The sequence below is a fragment of the Cyprinus carpio genome, chromosome A22 (genome assembly GCF_018340385.1).
Source record: "Cyprinus carpio isolate SPL01 chromosome A22, ASM1834038v1, whole genome shotgun sequence".
In the NCBI taxonomy this organism is placed as follows: domain Eukaryota; kingdom Metazoa; phylum Chordata; class Actinopteri; order Cypriniformes; family Cyprinidae; genus Cyprinus; species Cyprinus carpio.
Window position 1 is genome coordinate 8,401,001 of NC_056593.1, and position 16,676 is coordinate 8,417,676.

The following is a 16,676-nucleotide window of genomic DNA, read 5'->3' on the forward strand; positions in this document are numbered from 1 at the left end:
TCATAACCCCTGGGTAAAAAGCGGTGCTTTGGTCTCCGAATCTCCACTTTCTTCCAAAGGTATAGCTGCTGTCACCTTGCGCAGATGACGTCATTTGTTAAATAATGTGTTTTCATATAGGCTAGTATAAATGCACGTATAGTAGGCCTATGAATGTAAACCCCAGACTTACAATATTTGTCATTGTCATGTGACCTAACAGCATCACTGCAATTAATAAATCCTCTCCTGTGGCCTCATGGGATAGTAAATATCCACTGCATGTGCAGAATTTCACTGAAAATGGTAGGCTGTCTGGGGACTTTTAACCTGTTTTAAACTGTGAATAAGGATACACTTCTCTGTACACTTATCTGTATTCTCAGATTCAGCCAAGGAGCCTGTTATTTTTAGTGAATCCAAACCATACAGTTCGACCAGTGTACCCTGATTCCAAAATGAGCCGGTTCCTTTTAGTGGTTACTGAATTAATCTAACTCACTTAACCTCAGTTAATACTTAGGCCATTTCATTAATAAAATACTATTTTGTTTATTATATAGTTAGGTCAAATTCTTGGAATGCATTTATTATAAATCAGTGCCAGTATTTAACCTTTTGCACGATTTGATGTTTATTTTAAACCATTATATTTACGTTTCTGATTTATTGATTTCATATGTGGCAATTGACTGCATATGATATATTCTTTCTTAATAATTATTCTTCAAAGGTACTAAACAAATCGTTAATATAGGCCTACATACTGAATAAAAGCACAGATAAAAGCAGAGATAGTGCACAGGATCATAAGAATACATCTCAGATAATAATGATAATAATAAATAATAATAATAATAAATATATAAATATAAATGCCAGAGGATGTATGTATTATATATATATATATATATTATTAATATATATTATATATAATATATATATATATATATATACACACACATATACACACACACACACACACACACACACACACATGCATATACACACACACGTTATTATTGGATTAACTGCAATGGCCGTAACATCTTAAGTGTAGATGCAGGAGATGCATAACTGCATTTTTCATATAGCTTCAGGTTTTTGCTCGTTGTCTTTTCCATCGTCCACCAAGCACATCTGTTTTCTCACTCTGAGCACGTAGTGCGCCTCTGTCAGCGCGTGCCCACACCAGCAGGCAGGAGCCTTTGACGTCATAGAGAGGAACTCTGCCAGAGCGCGAGCAACCACAGCTGCCCGCGAATGTTAAATCAATCTTTCACGTGAATGACTGTACAGCTCCCCCTCTGGCATCCTGAAACATCCTCAGTGTGGTATCAGGCACTGAATTCAGGTGAATGGAGGGTGTGAGAGGCTCATTCACAAAAGAGTCTTGCCTAGTGATTGCCTACACTGGAACTGTTACTGAGAGTTTGATCAGTTAGAATTCATTTTCAGTCACCCTGAGAAGTGAACTATACAGGATAACCGGCCATCTTAAGTGAGACTAAAAATAATGGGGAGTACATATTCAGTCTGAAAAGCACAGTAAATATGGTGCTTATTATAAATCGTGCTGCCTCAAGTCAATCACTAAACAGGTAGTGTTTTGTAAATGAAGATAACTAATATAGAAACTGGTTTCAAATTGACTTCCAAGACAGCATCAATGTCACATCTAACAAATTAAAGTAAACATCAAGCATATAACAATATGTAACAAAGCAAATATTTAGTGACTTGCTAAAGAGAGTGAATTACCTACATAACACTGCTCCTGATAGTACAGGGTGAGGACCTACCTTCAAGCACAAACACTCACAGATAACAGAGAGTTTTGACATATCTGGCTTGAGGATTTTACACACTTTCTACAGAATCAATGCTACTGATGCACGGACTAACAGGATAGCGTGTGTAAAGATAGAAGTTCCCTCAAGATCAGCAACATAAGCTTTTAGGAGAATGATGTACAGCTGTAGGAACCAGAACTGAGCTTTATTTCATTACAGCACGGGTTAGATGAGACTGTTTAACTAAAACTAAAAAAACTAAAAAATCCCGTCATCATTAGTCACCCTTATGTCAATTCAAATCTGTACTGAACACAAAAAGATGATTAACATGCTGGAGTCCCGAACAACATTGGACATCATTGACATTCTTCATACAGAAAATCATACAGGTTTGGAACAAAATGATGGTGAATAATCCCAGAATTTTTTTTTTTTTTTTTTTTTTTTTAAGTGAACTATCCCTATAAAAGGTCAAAAGTTTTCTTTAAAGAGTAAAGAAAGAAACATTCTAGACATTAGTTCTGTGAAAGTTTGCCAATATTACCTCTTGTTCATTCAAAATATATTCTATCCAGTTTATGTTCAGCAGCATTTCAGCACCATGGACAGTTCCACAAGGACATATTGACCAGCATATGTTTAGACACATGGGCTCCATCTCTCTTAGGATGACAGTCCCACCCCAAACCAACTCCTGTCTCTCGTGTTCTTCCCCCTAAAGAGTCAAGAAGCAGACCAACAGTCAAATAAATCACTTCAACAGAACTGTCAAAATTACTTCTAGTCCCAGCTTACCTAAACTACAAAATATACTCCTCATACTTAACCTACTGTTCCATGAGGTCAAGGAGCTTATTTACTTCAAACTTGTCTCTGTCCTGGAGCCATTTTTAACCAGTCTAACAGACTATTCATACAAAACATTTTTAAGCCATTACATCTCCTCTCTTTCTGTTAGAGAGATCTTAAAGAGCCCTGTCAGCCTTGGTAATGTTTTTTTTTTTTTTTGTTTTACCAGGTTAATCCTCTAACTGATCTCCTCAATTGTTGCCCTCACTACCCTACTCACACACAATAGGGTCAAAGCACAGACAAAATGATCCCCTCTTTAAGACAAATAGCCCTTCTTTTTAAGACCATAGTGTGGAGGAAGGAGAGTCCCATCCATATAATTCATAAGCATCGACCCCAGCATAAGTCGATTGGGGTCGATCCGCGGGTTGGGTGAGCCACACCTTGCCCTTTGGCTCAACAGTCATTTATCCAAATGGCACCACTAGCATGCAAGCAAGCAACTTGTTGATGGGAAAAAAACACTGCTTCTCAGTAGGAATGTAGTTAGACTGTAAATTCTTAACTCTTATAAAGATCATATAACCTGTCAGATCTTAAGAGTTGTAGATAACTGGATTGTCGATTTTAGTGGGTCCTTCTGAGGGGGTCCTCCACTTAACAAGCAACTGCCATTGAGATGAAAGGAGTAGCTTTCACCTTCACTTTAATGGGGGAAAATTGTTGGCTTACAAAATCTCACCTAAACCATCTCCTTCCACTTTTCCTTTCTTGTCTAGGAACTAGTGATTTCTTCTTTTTCTTTCTGCAAGCAAATTAAGATGCGTGGAGGGGTATGTTAGGGAATATTGTATAAAGATATGGCATGCTATTTAAGAAATCAAAAACATATGTAGTTTATCCTCACTATAACCTGAATAGGATCCTCTGGTGTGATTAGAACTGGCAAGAGAGATGTTTTAAACAGTAACCACTTTGTGCACACTGGACTCATCAAAATTCATGCATTTGTCTTTACTCTACCTTTGTCTTATGACGTGAATCACACACCATGACACACAAGGGCTTCTAAATTTAGAAATCCAGGGATCGGAGATTTCTGTTTCCTTGTAATTGTTTCTTGTTAATAAACCCCTGACCTTCGTTTTTGAATCTCCCCAGGGGTTGGTGTATTGGCTGCAGTTGTGCTATTACTGCCAATGTAATGGCCCAGGATCTTTTTTTATCCCTCTGTCAAGGATCCATTTCGAAACTTGGATTATCTCTCAAGACGCATTGGTCAGTCATTGATACAATTTTCCTACCACCTAAAACTGAGCCTCAGCCTTTTGCTCTCTCACATAGGGCAACAGGCTCAATGAGAATGTATAAAGCCCTTAGTGACCTTTACAGACATGATTATGCTGCCCAGCATAAGTGATAAATGAAGTGTCAGCATGAAGGAAAAGATAGTGGTCATTTAAGTGAATGGATGTTCTTCTTGTCAAGAGATGGACGGTGGCTGAGATTGGAACAGGTTGACATTGCAGTTCTTTTCATATCACTTCAGGACATAAAGGCCTTTATAGTCCCAAGACCACCAATGACGTACATGCAAAAAATATTATAATTTTGAAATAAAATTTAAACGTCCCGCTACTTTCCCTTCAATTTTCATTAATGTGTGTCTCTGACCATCAAAACCAGTAGTAACTTATATTACATGAGAAAATTAATAATAATTTAATAATTAGATTAGATAATGGCCTATAACATTTCAGTACAGTGTTTAGATTTTTACAGAATTCATAATATTCAGACTATTATAAAAACCTACATAAACCCAAAAGCTTTTTCATATACTAAATACACTGAAAAAAAAAAATCTCCTCCCAAATAACCAAAACAAATACAACATTTGCAGAAATATTTTTTTCCATTTTAAAAATGTCCTAATTTACATAAAGAGCGAGAGAGACAGGCAGTGTGCACTGCAACCATTTGCTTTGTTTTCTCTCCCCCCATTCTCTCCAACACAACCTCATAGCGGAAATGCTTGCAGCCACAAAACATCTACCCACATAACCGAGGTTTGAAGTCAGGCTCGGTTTCTGAGCCTGATCTGTTTACCATTTAACTATTCGTTTTGCATAAAAAGACATTTATAAAAGTGGCAAGGATCAGGGCAGGAATTACATGAAACAGGTCTAATATTATTTCTCAGCTTTGTCTATAAGACTGATAGGACCTTAAAAAAATAACAGCCTTGGATAATTCAGCATGATGTGTTAGGCACTGGATAAAGCTCTCTGGATTAAGATGATATCAATTAATGGATCCCATAGATACGACAGCAAGCAAACAGATGCAACCAATATGACGTGTTCTGTTTGTGAAGACATTTATGCATTTCATTGGACAGTGTGTTGAACATGTATGGCTCTCTACATACAACATCAAAACTGCAGATGAAAACCACTGTCCCTTTAGGGAAAAAGTTTTAACCTCCAAAATATACTGTTAAAGTCTGTTAACTCACATTTCTTATTAAGTGTTTACAGTCCCTGCCAGTGTTTGTAAATCTCATCCACACTTAAAAGTCACCACTAGTAATCAAAGGACTAAGAGAGCTCCATTTGAAGGATTAGGGTGCGTTCTATTTTTTCCCATTTGTCTCATGAGCCCACAGGACAAGCCACTAAACAGGTGTATATCGTCTATTGAGCTGAGAAGCCAGGTAAAGTGGATCGTCTTTGAAAATTGCTACTTTGCCTCCATGCCTCCGAGACCAAATGGGGATTAATTGAGTCCTATTAAATCTTCATCTCCACTTGCAAGCACTAATGTGGTCAATATCTACCAGCGATGAGACTTTACTGGATCTCCAATTAGTCCCGCCTCACAATTATCATCATCATTACAACAGCAGTTTTCATTTTGGGAGTATGCCAGTAGGTCAGAGATTATCTTTTTAAATACCTGTTTCCTCCTGAGCGAAACGAGAAAAATCATTGTTTATTCCACCTTTGAATGGTCCCCCAATGCCATTTCCCTTTTCCTCATTTGTCGTTGTCTCTTCCCCTCTCCCTTCGTTTTCCGCCAACTTTCCAGACAGGGCCTTTGTCGGCAGGTGATGGGATTGGCAGAGTCTCTCGGGGGCGTATCTCAGGAGTCACAGGTAATCTGGAAATATGCCAGAATGATAAGACCCAGGTTTGCAAATCCAGCCTTTGCAAACACACAGAGCATATGCACGGAGACACAAATACATTTACTATTGATTCAACAAACCAAATGGCCCCATCACTCAAACTGTTTAAATAAGGCCCTATCCAAGATACCGCTCTCAACACCGTCCTCCCTCTGCACCACACTTGTCGTGATTCCATAACCACACTGGACGGCTGGTAAATATTCCACCAAAGGGTTCGCACACTAAGGGTGCACATCATGAGCACGTTGTGAAGCACGTTTCTGAATCAGAAAATGGACAAATGGGATACCCTACAAACTTGAGGACTTGAAGGCAAAAGAAGGCTCCGCAACTGCAGCAAGTGTGCTGTTTTGGGACAACATAATGGCCTCTAGTTAAAAAAAAAAATAAATAAAAAAAAAAATAAAACCGTGGCAAGAATGTGCCACTTCATGCACATTGAGACCTCCCTTTTTTGCCTGAAGCTTATGGACCAGTAGAAGTGTCTAGAAAAAGCTGTGGTAAAAATGGTTTGCCGAATAAATCATGTTGGACCTTCATGAAGGTGGCAATTAGGACTTTACAATGTACCATTCTTCTGTTGGTTAAACATTAATTATCGGAAACACTTACAGTACACGTCTACTACAGGACAATTTTCGCAACCTAGGGCCAAGGCACAATGGTTGTAATTACATGAATCACCACTTTTGGGTTTAAACCCAGAAGTTTCATGGTACCAGCCGGGCATTTCCCTTTCTGGATATCCCCTCGAGAATTATAAAACCAAGTTCTTAAAAAATATGTCTTACCGTCACCACGCCTCCATGTCCTACTGCTAATCCTCACATCTAGGACAGAGACAGAGCCACTGGATGAAAAATTGCTAACACAGGTTTTAGGGTAGCGCAACCAACTGAAGAGTCCCGGTCAGCATGTACAATGGCTCTTTGTCGACTGGACCGTGACATTGGCTAAAGAAAACAGCCAGATTGAAACCAGTGGACGAGAAACCCCGTATAGCTCAAAGCCGACACTAACTTTGGTCTCCACCACACACCTTGAACAAAACCCTGGAGTCAGTTGCAGAACTACCCAGCAAAAAAAGAAAAAAAACAATGGTAGTGGGAGGTTCTGAAAGCCAAAGCAATAATTTGTATACTGGCCATGGCATTTTTTATTAACCTCCAACCCAAACTGGCCAATGGCAGTATGGTTCAGTGATTTTGAGGTGGAAGAGAGAGAATGAGAGGAGTTCCTGATTTTATATGGCTCATTGTAGATTTTGTTGGCAGATGAAATATGGTTTTTAATTTGCCCACAGCGCTAGAGGGGCTGTCGATAACTCACATGCGGGTAAAGCACCAAAAGGCGGGAATGGCTTTCCCTCTCTCTCCCTCTCTACTCTTCGCTTTCGTTCTTCACTCCACTTTGCGCTCACTGGATGTTTTCCCATGGTAAAACCAATAACAGAGCACAGCAGCGATGCAAGACGAGTCCGCATTGCCACAAACTGAATGAGATATGACACCAAATACAAATTCTCCTCCCTGTCTCTATCAGTCTTTCATCTACTCCCAACCTGTCCATTTTTAATCGCATGAAAACAACCTTGGTCATAAACTGAGTGTGACAGATAAACAGTGCGAATAACTGAAATTATGCATTCAGTTCAAATGATGGAATTCAAAATTCTGAAAACTGGACCAGCATAGGTTTTGAATTGTATCCTACAAAACAGAGTAATCAGAATCTATCATACCAAGTTGTACCAGGTATTCACATGATCCAAATGAGATCATATGTTACTTTATACCCATGAAAGGTGAAGGCTCCGATCAGAGGAGGATGAGTGAAGGTAGTATTTGGAAGTTATGATTGGAACATTCACAATATCTCCGGCCGACCGAACAGATTCCCCTGCGAAAACCACAGTCGTGAAAATGAAGATGTCAAGTGTGATTAATCTTCATAACATTAGAGGAAGAGAAATGAGGTGATTCTGGGGTGAAGAACAAGAAAGATCTGGAATAGCAAGAACGAGCGTGACATTCATCATTCTTGCGGAGAGCTGCCGATAGACCTAAAGGATGTGTGTTGCTTCAGGTTAATGGCACACATTTTTTACTTTTACATTGTGTATATTGCTTCTTTTTCTAAAACATTTCAGGTTGACTATGAAAGTTTCTCTTGCACAGTAGACATCTATTTTTTTAGGTCTCTGTTGTCAAGTGAATTTGGGTTCAAATGCAGGCCTCAAATATTTTTAATTAAGGTAAAACCACATTGTCCATTATTTGTATTCATCTCACACCAAGCCAAACCTTGATGCGTTTTTTGTGCAATGACATTGATCAAGTTTATTTTTCCATTATAATATGCTAAATAAAGCTAAAGGAAATTCAACTGAACTTGTGAAACCAATGGTTAAAAGAAAACTAAAAAAATAGTTGCCAAAGATTATGGATAATCTTTGGGGGGTTTTAAAACCCCCCCACTTCTACAAGGTTTTCTAAAGATTTGTGGTTTGCTTAAACACCTGTTTTCCTGTTGGTTCTCTTTTTTTACCCTTTTATTTGTAAATTTTTTCTTTTCCCCACAAAGATGTGGCAAGGGATTTCATTTTCCCCTTTTGTGATTTTAAAAAGTCTAAAAAGTTTGGCACATGGATGGTAAAAAAAAAAAAAAAAAACTTTAAAATTTTGCATTTTGGGTTTTTTCAGAACAAAAAAAACCCATCATTTCAGGTTTAACAAAAAATGGAGGTGAAAAAAATTTACCCTTTTGCAGGGGTGTTTTGACTGCCCGGCGATTTGACCAATCAATTTTCGGAAATTTCCATTTTTCCTTTACAAAAAAAACCCTGAAAGGGGAGTAGATTAAATCCGTGGACTTTTAACTTGAGAAATGGTCCTTATGATGTTCCATTTATGTTTTTTCAATGCTATAAACATTAAAGAGGAAGAGATGATTGGTTCACCATTCTGCTTCGAACTGAGGCCGCTACGCGATCTGTCACGACCATAAATAAAGAAGCCAACAAAACGGCGCATTGAATTTCTTAAAGACAGATTTAAACTGAGACTGAGACATTGTTTCATGCCTAAAAGTACCTACTCTTTTGGCGCATTGTCATTTTCCTCTTTGCTACTCATGTATTTTTCACGTCAAGAAACATGAATGTGGGCTGTTGTCGTACGTAGCAACATTAACTAAGGTGGTCCGGGTCTTTGCGAAGGGTCCAATTTTCCCTCCAAACTATTCCTGAAAAGGGATTCACAGAACACACACATTACCACACATTAACTCAGTGATGAACATCTATATTGTGCACAAAAAAAACACAGCATTCTCAAATCTTCTCGGCAAGATTACCTGCTTTAGTCATTGGCTTGTGAGCAGTGTGTAAATATCATTCACACTTCTAAATGATCTGTTAATTGAAACAGACTCTGCGATCTGACAGGGTGTACCAAATAGGTAAGTAGTGCAATGCTACCAAATGGTTGTGCCACAATCGCAATACTAACAACAAAAAACTAATCTGAGAGAAAAATATTGCTGTGCTCTGTTTGCTGTGCTCCTGCTTTGAGTCCCTGAAGAATGAACCACACATGCTATGGCAAAATAATGCAGTACAAGCACGGGTTCTCAAACCATATGTTTCATTACGAATAGCAATACTAGTATTAACTTTTAATTTAACCTAAAACCACCAGTCACATGCAACAAAAATTAACCCTATTGAAAATTACCCCAAATAAAAACCTGATTTTAAATATGGCTCCAGTTCTTATAATACACAATTCATAACCACACATTATTTAAATAAACACTTTTTTTTCATGAAATAAAAGCTTTAAAATATCTTAATTTGCAGCAGTAAATGGGCCATCACATTTTTTATTCGCTTAATTGGCTTTATCCACTAGGGCCATCCATCGCAGCAGCCTGTGTTTTTTGACAGATATGGTGATGTCACAATCCCTGGGGAACGAGGTCGTGGTGATTCAATGTGTTTTGAGGTCCGGATTTCTCTACAGATGTTTTATGTCAGCTGGTTCCCGAGGTTAAAGCTTGTCAACTAAAAGAATTACGGTGTGCATCGACCGCAATCACAAAGTACCTTTGCATCAGCCGTCACATTTTCCACAAGAAGCCTTAAAGCAAAAGAGCAGATTCCTGACACTTAAGCAAAATGCTACTGACAGGTCTGTAACACATTACTTTTAGTGTCATGGTCCATTAGCAGAAAGCAAGGACTTAAGATGTGGATCCTCTTTCTGATTGTACGTTCCAAGTGGCCTAGTTTGGCTTCTCCTGCAATTGAAATCAATCTACATATGGTTCCATTTTTAACAAATACTTGGATTTTAATGTAATCATTACATTTTCAATGATGATGGGGCTGCACCCTGGTGGTTAGGAGAAGTACCGCAAGCTCCATACTGTGAGGACTCACTGTTTTTTTTATGACTAGGGGGTTCCCCTGCCCTCCTCCCCTCACCATCTGTCTGGGAACTCCCCTTCCTAAATACACCAAAACGTTTCCCTCCCTCCTTTCCCCCTCAGTCCCCTTTCTTTAGTTGCAATTCTGCAATCAACTTCACTATTATCTACAATGACAAAAAATTAATGGCTACCAAATAGAAAAAAATCATCTAGCTGTGCGCACTGCTTACTCCTGATAGTGATAAAGGTTTACTAGTTACATTTACGATTCTGGGCACTCGGGGAAAATTGCTCCTACTATATTCATATACTTTGGAAAAATATATTGTTAATAATAAACAAAAATAAACAAATGTCGCCCAGCATACTTTGTCAACGACTAACACAATTTACCCCACATCAGTGCCCGTTTTTGTGAACTAAATCTAAACTATCAAATTATTTCGGAAATTGAAATTAATCTGAAATTAAATAAACTATAGGTATTCGATGAAAAACTTAAACTTGACAGCAGGTTAGAAATGTTAATGGAATAAATTATATATTGGCATATGTAGATATTTATCCATATTTGATGACTTTTGGAACACCACAAGATAACAAAAAAGTTGTTATACCCTGTGTGAGCAAACTCAGTAACTAATTAAGTTTTGGGCCAAAGTAATAATAACTGCATATTTAGGAAAAATAAAGTCCTCTCTGGGTCAAAATGACTGGAAAAACATGAGTGTTTTTTACAAAATATTGTATCTTGTTCATGTCCTAAAACAGCAAAGTTTCATTATTTTCTCCCTCTCTCCTCTAAGGTAAATTTCCCCCCTGACCTGATTCTCGGCCCTTAACATGCAAGTAGTGTGTGAGGGTCATATCCTGAGCTACAGGTCTAATCACAGTATTGCCTACGGGGACAGGGCACAAAAAGACAGCCTACTGAATTGGTCATTGTGAGTCCTCTAAAAAAGACAGAAGAACATACAATCTGACAGCCTTTTGTTTGTGTGCTGTCCATGCCAAAAATCAGTCCTTTTGGTCAAACTGAGATTTCTTGTTTGGAGGACTTCTTCTGCTCACGTTTGGTCCCAAATTAATTTAAACAAGGGTTAGAGGGTCAGTGCTAAAGAAATCACCTCTGCTTCTTCTGTCTGGCTTGAGAAAATAGAAAAAGTCCCCTTTCAGGGAACAGAAAGAGTTTCAGAGTGATGGGATTGGCAATCCTGCTCTTTCTATCTCGTGGAGGGCTATCAGAACATGAGCTATTCTGGGTTTTCTAGAAGAGCACAAAAGGTCTTTGGACCTTTGGATTGGTTTATAGGCGATACGGTCAGGTTTTTGTGTCAAGTCAGGTCCCAATGTGAGCTTTCCTTTGAGAAATGCGCTTCCAAAATCTCAGTGGAGGTTATACATTCAGCTGCACTTTTTCACAGATCAGTTTTTGGGTCATGTTACTTTTTATTGAACAGAATCACTAAGCAACCATCAAAAATCATTACACCAATCTCACACTGATTCTGCTTAAAACCAACAAGTCAGAACACCCTTAAAAGTGTACTTTAATCAAGAATGTCATTAATGGTTAAGGGTTCTTGACATAATTTTAGTATTGGGCCTCATCTATTAAACATGAGCATAAAAATTTGGAAAATTGGGTTGTAAATGTTGCAATTAAATTTAATAAATTTACACAAAATTAGTTTTACGAATTCAAAAATCTGTTTAGCATTTTTCACGAAGGGTAAAATGTCCCCAAATATTAATGGTTACTTTTGGGGAAATCAAAAAAAAGTAATTTACAACTTTTTTAACAATTTTTTTTTTGTTTTTGCTTCTTGATTTTCATTTTTTTTTGCTTTTAAAAAACCCTACAAAAAAAAAAAATTAATTAAAATTAAAAAATTTATAAATAAATAAAAAAAAATCCCAAATTAAAAATACAATTTTATTTTTTTTCATTAAAAAAAGCTAACCTAAAAAATTTATAAATATGAATTAAATATTTATAAATTAAATAAAACTGCATTAAGTATTTTTTTATAAATAAGAAAAATCACTCTTTTAATTTTAAAAAATTTTTTAATTTTTTTCATTATTTTCATTAAAATCAAAAAAAAAAATATATTTTTACTTTAATTTTAATTTAAAAGGTAAAATAAAAAAAAAAAACATTTATAAAGGATTTAAAAATAAATTTTAATAATTTTTTTAATTTTAAATCATTTTATATCAAACAAAATATATTTTATTAAAATTTTTTTCACTTTTTTCCGTTAAGAAAAAAAAAAAAAACAAAAGCACTGAAACTCACCTAAACCCAAGTTTTGTGCAGTTTTTAAAGATACTTCCCATGAGAAAAAAAAAAAAAAATTTAAAAAAACATTTTGGGGTTTTAAAAGGTACACGGGGGGGGTTTTCTTTCACTCTCAAGAAAAGGGCGGGGTTTGAAGTCATGGGTTTCTCGGGTTTGGAGGCCTTGAGAGGAGGGGGGTTTCCCTGGGTGAACCCCCCCCCCCTCAAGTGGGGCCACCCACCCTCTTACTCTCCTCTCCGCCCCCTCCTTATCAAAACAATTTATGGCTCTATGCCCCCAAAAGGCCCCTCGAAAAAAAAAAAAAAAATTCAGTGAGATACCTTTCTGCAGCCTTGTGTATTCATTGAGATTTTACTGATTTACCTTTAATTTTTTGTGAGGGGTTCTGGGGTTCCCCGGTACAGTTCAAGCCGTGGTATTTATTCCCCGAGTTCAGCCCCACACAGCTTTTCCATGTGTCTGTACATTTCAAGGTGTTTTTTAAAACTGTAACCAAACCTCAGAAAAATCCCCCATTTTTAAAGCAAGTTAATCCATGGGGACAACAAGACCCAATGATCATTTAATTCTCAACTGTTTCCGACAAAAGCGGGAACTTTTTTTTGAGAAAAAGAAACCTTTAACTAATTTATCTCTTCTAGAGTTCCGGAAGTATCTCAAAAATGTGACAAATTTGACAAAACTGTGCCACATTTGTCAAAATATCAACTCTGCAAAAATCAGTTTACTTTGTTATACGTATTATATTTCTCCTTAGGATTTTCAAATGAAGACAAACTTGATACTTCAATGAAACATTATTGAAATCTCATGAGCTCTGAGCAGAAATAAAATCAAATATCATCAAGATACGGTATGTCAACATGTTCATCAAATTTCAGTTGTCATGGCAACAGCAGTCTAGTCATGTACCATAAGCACTAGTAATAAAGACAAGGATGAATCTCAAGAGTTGTTCATTCAACCCAAATCATAAGCTGTTATATTATTATTATTAGAAAATATGGAATGCAAAAAGTATATTTAACAGAAAATGAAAATGAATTATTTGGATTATATCATCTTCATGAATGCTGAAAACATACTTTACAGTCTAAATAAAATAAATAAATAAATAAATAATAATAATATGTATATAACATATTATTTTGGAAATTATGAGATAATAATTGAAGTTTATTGTTAGAACCATTAAATCATTTTGATTGTATTATTATTATTATTATTATTATTATTATTATTATTATTATTATTATTATTAAAATGCATAAAACATTAATGGGAATGAGAGCTTGGGTTACAATGAAAGGTGCGCTTCATAATATATGACTACATTAATTATGTTAATGGATGGTTCTTATGTAAATGATTCTTATGCCTTTTTTTTACTTCAGTTAAGGCCCAGACATCTTTTGATAGTTTCCTTGAGTTTCATCCTCATACAAACTCGCAGACAGATGCATCGAGAGCTCAAGCTGTCAGTTTATGTCCACAAGTTTAAAAAATAAAAAAATTCTGTTATCAAACTGCAGGGCGTTCATTGACCAACACACACGACATCAAAACGCTGCACCAATTGAACCCATCTGCCCACATACAAGCCTGTCAGCGCTTGTATATAATAGATACAATGACCAATTTAAAATGGGCATTTAAAAGTGTGACGTTCTTGTGGTACCATAATGGCATTATAAACCTCCCTGTGTCCGACTACAAGATAAATAGAGCGTGTGACAGCTTTTATTATCTCCAGCTGCTTTCATGACCATACAGTTCAGGCTGTGAGCAGACGGTGGAAATGAGATTGCGAATCTTCTTCTCTGGTTGGTTTGATCTACTGAATGTCACAGGTGGACATAAAACTTATGTGGCTGAAAGAAAACTTTCCAAATTTGTGTTGTAAAACAAGTAAAAGGCCCATTTAATGCTATGCTGCAATACTTTGAGGTAGAAAGTTAATCTGAATTAATGGATGGAATCTCCAAAAAGTCAGTCAAACACTCAATCAATCATCAAATATTAAACTTATTAAAAATGCTAAATAACATTAAATCGGTTTTCCAAAGGTTCATCCTCATGATAAAAGTGCATTCAAAAGTACATCAAAGGCCTTTCAACTCTAAACAAGTCAAGCCAAGTAAAAACTCAACTAATTCAACATATAAACAAATACAGGCAAATATTTCAAAGGTTTGGGGTTCTCCAGCCCAAACACAAGCACTTCAAAGGGGAATCAGCCACTAGCAGACATAACACATAGAATCAAACTCACTCAGGGAAAGATCTTGTGATTGCTTAGGCCTTAATGTATAATCCACACTGGAATTGTGCTAGCTTGTTTGGTGTACTAAACTCTCTGTTTGTTAACACTGACCGCCTCCCACTTGATTGCTTGATTCATTTGATTGGCAGGTGGTCTTAAAAGGCCAGTACCCACTGTCTGTCAGGCCCTGTCTTAAAGGGCCAGTGCATGATACAGCCTACCTATCTAATGTAGGAAAACACACAACCACAATAAATATATTTGAGTTAGGAAATAATCAAAATCATTATACAGGAAAATAATCTTTATCTAAAACTGTATGAAAATGTATTTCAAAACATATTTTAGTGGATATCCACTTATCTTAAGTGCTTCATACAGTAAAAATCATACGGTACAAATTTATTACAGTAATCAAAATGCATACAGTGCAAATACAAGAATACAAGTGATAACAGAAATAAACAATGTGATTACCCTGTTTTAAAATCTTTCAATTTTAAATTTTCAAACAAATAAATTCATCAAGCGAACTGATTTTAAAGCAGTTTTACACTTACAAACAAATACACAGTGCATTGACAGATATGTGTTATTTTGTTATTTAATAATCACAAATATATTTAGGATTCAAGGAATCAAATGATCATATAATAACCAAAATGTGCAGCGTGTAGACAGAAGTTACACTTCCAATTTCAATAACAAAATGGCTCAGTTAAATGTTGAGGATTCTCAGTTTCCTCATTTGACCAACATGCAGTGCTTTCGGCTCCTTATCACACAAATGTCTTGTAAGGACACTTATGCATTGAAATTCTCACATTATACATGATTATTGTCCATTTAGCCCATTGCATCATGGGAGAACATGTTGATTCCATGACAAGGCCCCTTTGGGGCTACAGGGCACCAACTTGTTGTAGGGTACAAAAGAAAAGGATGTCCGACCTGAAAAAAAAAAAAACCAACATTAGCTTAACATCATATTCACACTCTATGAGGGTTTTTTAAAAGTCGTAGTTAAAAAAAGTTTTTAAAAAAAGAAAGGTTGGGCTTTTTAGGTTTTGGGCTTGAACCCTTGGGTTTGAATTTGAGCACAACGAATTTTTGGGGGTCTAAAAAACAAGTACAGGTGTATGCGTTACCGGGAAAATGCAAAAAACCTTTTTTAGCCTGTAAAGAGTCTGGCAATACAGAAAATTTTATTCGATTAAGCAGATTAGAATGCGGGGAAAAGAAATTTTTTAAACTGCCCGAAAAAATGTCTGCCACAAAGTGTGTAAGCAGGGTTTTGTGGGATGACAAAAAGGGTTTGGGATTTTTAAGCTAACACAGGAGAAAGGGGGTGAAAAGAATCACACTCATTGGGGAAAGATATTTCAGAAAAACACAAATTAGAAGAAAAGTAGTTTCAGGAATTTTTGGGAAAAGGAAAACATGCTTTACATCATTTAAAAGTGGTTAACTGACTTAAACTTCATTTTGTCTAAATTTGTTTTGAATGAAAAAGGGAAAAGTGGATTTGGTAGTATGCTAATCTTTTAGTCAAAAATAAAAATCTGTTCAACGGGCCCTGTGGGTTTGAAGGGTGTGCATGACAAACCTGGACGGATCTTCATCTATGGTGAAAAAACCCCCCTTTTAGTAAACCTGTCATTTTTTCAAAAAACCACCCATAGCAGGTCCCTTCAGGGTTTGGGGTAAAGAAAAAAACAAGAAAAAAAGATAAATGCTGTTAAAATTGAAAAAATAGTTTTTAACCTAACAATCTCTGTTGGCCAAAAAGGTTTTTTACAAAATTTAGATCCCGCCCGGGGGTAAAAATTAGCCTTTGTTCTTTTAGGTAAAATTTAGTTAGACTAGTCTTTTGATTAAAAAAATTTTAAATCCAGTTCTCTGAGGTAAAAAAATTAG

General features: G+C 36.4%; 2 protein-coding genes across 2 annotated transcripts in view; both read right to left on the reverse strand.

Moving 5' to 3' along the window:
• LOC109047541 (protein phosphatase 1 regulatory subunit 29-like) overlaps positions 1-14,886 on the reverse strand; it is a 905,211-nt gene extending 890,325 nt beyond the window's left edge. The window contains exon 1 of the mRNA XM_042712418.1: positions 14,769-14,886. The gene's annotated coding sequence lies outside the window, so the exon portion shown is untranslated. The remainder of the gene's footprint in view (positions 1-14,768) is intronic.
• Positions 1-16,676, reverse strand: part of LOC109046565 (beta-1,3-N-acetylglucosaminyltransferase manic fringe) — a 788,629-nt gene that overhangs the window by 760,563 nt on the left and 11,390 nt on the right. The window lies entirely within an intron of this gene.